Source organism: Cibotium barometz, chromosome 8, assembly GCF_041138505.1.
Source record: "Cibotium barometz isolate CiBa-2024 chromosome 8, ASM4113850v1, whole genome shotgun sequence".
Classification (NCBI taxonomy): Eukaryota; Viridiplantae; Streptophyta; class Polypodiopsida; order Cyatheales; family Cibotiaceae; genus Cibotium; species Cibotium barometz.
Window position 1 is genome coordinate 35,639,274 of NC_141053.1, and position 6,077 is coordinate 35,645,350.

A 6,077-nucleotide genomic window follows, 5' to 3' on the forward strand; every position below is an offset into this window, starting at 1 on the left:
TGGAAGTCTAGGTCCACGTAACGAGACATGGATGGAAACTGCCATCACAATTCATCAAGGCATAAGATCAACATGAAAATATACAAGAAGATAAACAAGAGTATGCATACGTAGTATGGGAGCTGAAAAATGCTTACATCCTCTGAAGGGAGCTGAAAAGTGCTCCGTAGGCAGCAACAATGCATTAAGTGCTCCACCCACAGCTATAACCATCTTCTTGTTTGGGCACACTAACCCTTCGAATGGTTGCTCGATCCAGGGTGTCGATGTCCATGCTCAGGCTCTCATAAGTGGCCATTAGTTTCCTGACACCCGAGCTGACACCACTGCAAACAAAGACCAATCAATATCCTGATCAATCTAGACTTCTTACTCAAACAATAATATATATCATAATGATTTTAACTTACAGCAAAACATTGCCATGGACACCAGATGTTGAATTTGCAAGGTAAATAACATTGTCTTGCACATCGACTAGAACAAGACTCCAATGGGAACTGCATCACATCCAAATAGATTTCTATTAGTTTCAAGCCAGATGAAAAACAAAATGCCTCCTCGCATATTGTGGTGAATCAATTCACTGTGAAGCGAGAGCACGTGCCAAAGGAAGCACTATATAACTCGTGTATGGTGATTCGTATAAACATCATGCAAGAGAGATACAGAGACAAACTCACTTTTCATGATATGCCAAAAAAAAATACTCGAGCATCGTCCAGCTGGACCTCCCGCACATTGAGGTACGGAACTAAATCTACTAGCAACAGTGTTGACACCAGCGAATCAATCTGGAACATCCGATGCTGTACATCCTCGGGAAATTGCAAAATAACAAAACTTCACAAGGAAACATATCAAGAGTTAGGCATAAACTTTAAGAGCCAAGAATGAAAAATTGTGAGAGGACAGAGAAAAGAGTATACCTTAAAACACATCTGAGCACTTTGTCGTTGACTTCAGTTCTAGGATCAAACAAAATGTTTATCTCCTCAGCATGAATTGGGAAATAACATCTTTGCCCTCTAATATTATAGGGTACATAGAACTCCGGCAACAAAAATTGAAGCGCCTCCCGATTCATAGCGTGGAGTGCACGAACATGTTCTCTTTTTGTTTGCAATGCAAGCATTGCCACATGATGTTTCCTTTGAGCGCTTGTCCGAAAATTTGCCCGAGTCTGATGTTCATGTTTTGGAACTCCCTCCATCACCTCTTCAATTCTCACTTTTTGAACAGGACGGACATCCAAAATTTATACCATTCGTGCATCAGTAAATGTAACTGGCCTAAGTAACTTATCATATCTAAAACGAAGGGCTACTAGGCTGAAAAATCTTTGTTCATCATCACTATGACCCTATGTGCATGGGTAGCAAGAACGTAACTATCCAAAAAAAATTCAATCATCTAATCCTCTGAGGCCTCCTGCAAGCAAAACAGGGCCGATGCCTTCCACCTAAACAAAATTCCATTTTGCTCACAAATTCTCCTGGCAAGCCTCTGGAAAGGTAATCTTGGAATAGCAGCAGTCGGGTGCTTCATAAATCATGTGATTTCTCGCAGCGCTGACGAATGCTCTGCGAAACGCCTTTGTCTAGGCTGCATTTTAGATAATCGGGAAGGTCTACTTGATTTCCTCGATCTTGAGGCATTCAGAGTGCCCATCTTCTTCCCACTAGATGAGGGACCTGCATTGTCCTTGGGTCTAGCTGTATGCCTTACACGAGCCATCTGAAAACGCAAGCAAGTGCAGAAAACTTAGCTATTCAGTAGTACATGATTAACAATTCACCATAAAGTAAGAGAGGGTGGCCAAGAAAGCAATATGCACTTCCTCGCATTATGGTGGTGAATCCATTCACCATAACGCGAGATGAAGGCCCACTGAAGCACAATAATCCTCCTCGCATTATGGTGAATTAATTGACACCAATAAGAGGTGGATTATCGTGAATCCTTTGCCCTTTGATCTTGCATTATAGTGAATTGATTCACCATAACGCGAGACTAAGGGCCAGTCAAAGCAAAACAATCCTCCTCGCGTTATAGTGAATCGATTTACTACAACTAGAGGAGGATTATCGCGAATCTCTTACCATTCCATCTTGCATTTTGGTGATTCAATTCACCCATAACACATGGAGCCGTATTGAGATTCTAATGGCCCGTCGTCTGCTTTAAGGTGAATCGAATCACCATGGCAGAGGGCAAACAATCGAAGAAAAAACAATGGCAGAGGGCAAACACTCGAAGAAAAAACAAAATAATCAAGGAATATACAAGAAACTCACAAAACAATCAAGTAATATACAAAAACTCACATTTCATGTGTGGGAATGGATGGAGACTGTCGTGTAGGAGGTGAATTAATTGACACCAATAAGAGGTGGATTATCGTGAATCCTTTGCCCTTTGATCTTGCGTTATACTGAATTGATTCACCATAACGCGAGACTAAGGGCCAGTCAAAGCAAAACAATCCTCCTCGCGTTATAGTGAATTGATTTACTACAACGGAAGGAGGATTATCGCGAATCTCTTACCATTCCATCTTGCATTTTGGTGATTCGATTCACCATAACACATGGAGCCGTATTGAGATTCTAATGGCCCGTCGTGTACTTTAAGGTGAATCGAATCACCATGGCAGAGGGCAAACAGTCGAAGAAAAAACAATGGCAAAGGGCCAACAGTCGAAGAAAAAACAAAACAATCAAGAAATATACAAGAAACTCACAAAACAATCAAGTAATATACAAAAACTCACATTTCATGCATGGGAATGGATGGAACTGTCGTGTAGGAGGTGGAATATTGGTTCAATACTGTGGGGGTAGTCGGAAGTTGGAAGGAGGCAAACAGGAGGACGGACAAGGCGAAATCGATAAGAGGACGAAAAGGTGGCGTGATTAACGGCTTTGATTAGTCTTTAGAGCGAACACACATGCTGGCGGGCTGCCACGTGGTATTCTTGGAATGGCCGGGCGACTAGGCGGCGCTGATGTGTCGCATAGCATTAAAAACGATTTTTAATTGCCTCTCTTGCTTTGATTAGTCTTTATAGCGTGTACACGTGTTAGCTACATGGCGGGCTACCACATGGCATTCATGGAATGGCAGGTGAAAATGCGGTGCTGACGTGTTGCATAGCATTAAAAACGGTTTTTTATTGCCTCTCTAGGATACCCATCTCATTTATTGCCTCTCTTGGAGGTTGTATTCTCATTTATCTCCCCACCAACGGCCTTCATCTCCATCAACGACTATCTCCTCCAACCCTCCTTCATCAATCATCCTCCTTCATCGTCCTGTATCAAACGACAAAGACAAACCTCCAACCTCCTTCATCTCCATCAAAGATAACGACAACCTCCTTCATCTCCATCTCCTACGACATTTGTATACAATTCGTTTTCCTGGTATTTTTATCTCTTTTGTGCTTCCTTCTTCTTTTGTTATTTCGTTCTTTTGGTTTCATTCTTGCAGAACTCCTTGCTTTGTCTTTTCATCGCGTTAAGGTGAATTGAAAACCTATGACTCCTTGCATTATGGTGAATTGACTGCGAGGAAGACTATTTTAATTCGTTAAGGTGAATTGACTGCGAGGAAGACTATTTTAATTCGTTTGGCACCTCCTCTCTCAGTATGGGTACTTGAGAAGTATCTTTATTTGTAATTCACCATAACGTGAGAGGCGGCGCCAAAGGATGAAAAAGTACTTATGTTGCGGTGAATCAATTCACCATAACGCGAGCGAAGGTCCCATAGGAAGCACAATATTCCTCCTCGCATTATGGTGAATCGATTCACCATAACACAAGAAGAGGTCCTTGATGAAGCTGCAATTTTATTTGCGTTAGGGAAAATAGATTCACTACAATGTGAGGAGGAATACCTGGCTTCCTCTGGCATCTCCTCTTGCGTTATGTTGAATCCATTCACCACACAGAGATTTGGTGTTTAAGATCGACTGTCTCTTGATTCATTGCTTGAACTAATATTTTCCATGTCTTATCTACACTCTTGAATTTAGCCATGGCGCAAGTTCAAGTCGAGTTTGATGTGGACGAAGAGATTAAAGAAACACCTGCAACTCTGTTGTATGACTTTCTCTACAAATGTGGACGTCATGATTTGCACTCTTTGATTTCGTTGATGTTCAATTGTAATTTTTCTCTGGAGGATACATTTTCTAGCCATCCCGGATACTTTGAAGAGGCAAAGCAAGAGTTTAATGAGCTCACAAATGAAGATATAGTGATGATTGATGGGAAAAACCACATTCATTCTAATCTCAAGGTGTCGCCGGAGAAGAAGCAGAGGTTAAACAGGGATTGGCACAAGGTACCATGTGATAAGAAGAGAGCTTTGCCATGCCCTTTTCACAAAAGAAAATGCCGCTTGATGGAATACTCTTATGCCTTCTTATGCTTCTTGCACATGAACGTGCAATTAACAGATGAAGAATGTACAGAGCCGCATGCGACAAATGAAAGTGAAGACACGGTTTCTCATCAGGCTAGTCCCACCATTGAGGATGTTGCTAAAGAGGAGGACACTCCTCATGTGATTGAGGAGTTCAATGTTGAAGAAGAGAGGAAGCTCAGTTCGGCGGTTGATATTGAGGCAGTGAGAGAACAAACACTGACGTAGGCCAGCTTGTGATTGAATTAGATGACTTCTCCCCCATTCCAATGCCATTACTCCCCTCCTACCAAGTAGGAGATTCAGAGTATATATTGCTGACAGACATACAACATGTATTTAACTTAAGGGAGTACCATTGCATAGCTTTCATAGCCCAAAATCTGGAGGTTGATGATAATTTTGTAGATGATGATGGGATAGATAAGTACGTACTAGTGGATAGCCATGTGAAAGACACCGAGTTCCTATCTGCTCTGTAGCAACACTAAAGATGATCTATGCTGATGCCCTTAAATATAAAGGAAAAGATGCCACAGTGGAAGGGCTACAAGAAGCAAGGGAAAGACTGAATATTACCAACATGGGAGAGTTTAGGGATGTGCCAAGTAAGACAACAGAAACCGTTCTTAGTTCAAGCACTAATTTATGGCAAGACGCCTTACTTGAAGCAGATGAGAACCAAGAGGTTATTTTCTTTTGTTGTGTTTTCGTACTTTTTTTTTTTTTTTGCAGATTTGGCTTTATCAACTTTGTCCTGAATTGTTTGGTGATGTTGTTTCTGGGCTAATGCTCCTTTATTTTTTCAATTGGAAATATATGAAGACACATTCCTCAAACGTGCTTCAGGCAAGCGTATGGCAGGATTGGGCCACGATTCAACACTAGGAACATATATACATCGCCTAAAATTCCCTCAAATTGTGATATTTCATGCTAGCTTCTCCAAGGACAATGCAAGTTTTCCTCTGATGGCGATAAAGACTCTATCCAGGTATTTAGGTGGCTATCACTTAAGGCTGAATGCAAACAAGGCAATACTTCTGGAGCGGCAAGCAGCTATTCAAATTTTTAGGGAGGGACCAGGAGTATATTCATTGAGATGTAAATATTATTTAACATATGCTGCTTACGGCTTGGCATGTGGAGTCACAGATCCTAATCTGTTGAGTGATTGCAGGAAGAAGCATCTTCTTAGAACAGCAAGGCCAATGGTCCCTGTTGTGCCATTGATAGAGGATGAAGAAGATGTTGTAGAAACTTCATCAAAAAGGGCTTGTCGGCTGGGGTCTCTGCTCTAGAACAATTAGATTGTTCCAGTTGTTAAGAAGTTTCTTCATATTTCTCAATACTCTTCTTGCTTACCATTAAAAACTATGAAATGTATATATATTGAAAACATTTATATGGGACATAGATGAAAGCTCTTGTTCTTTTAAAATCTTTTAAAGTTACATCATTGTTTATAATATGTATTTCAATGATCAATTTTCTTCCACACTCTGCCCCGTCTTTGTCGTTGTCTTAGCCATTCAGCATGATTCTGCCTTCCCTATGAGGAGACATATATTGATCGTCTCCGTTCAGCCTGCATCTCTCTTATTGCACATGACACAGCTGATTTAGACTGTTTGATCTTCACACAA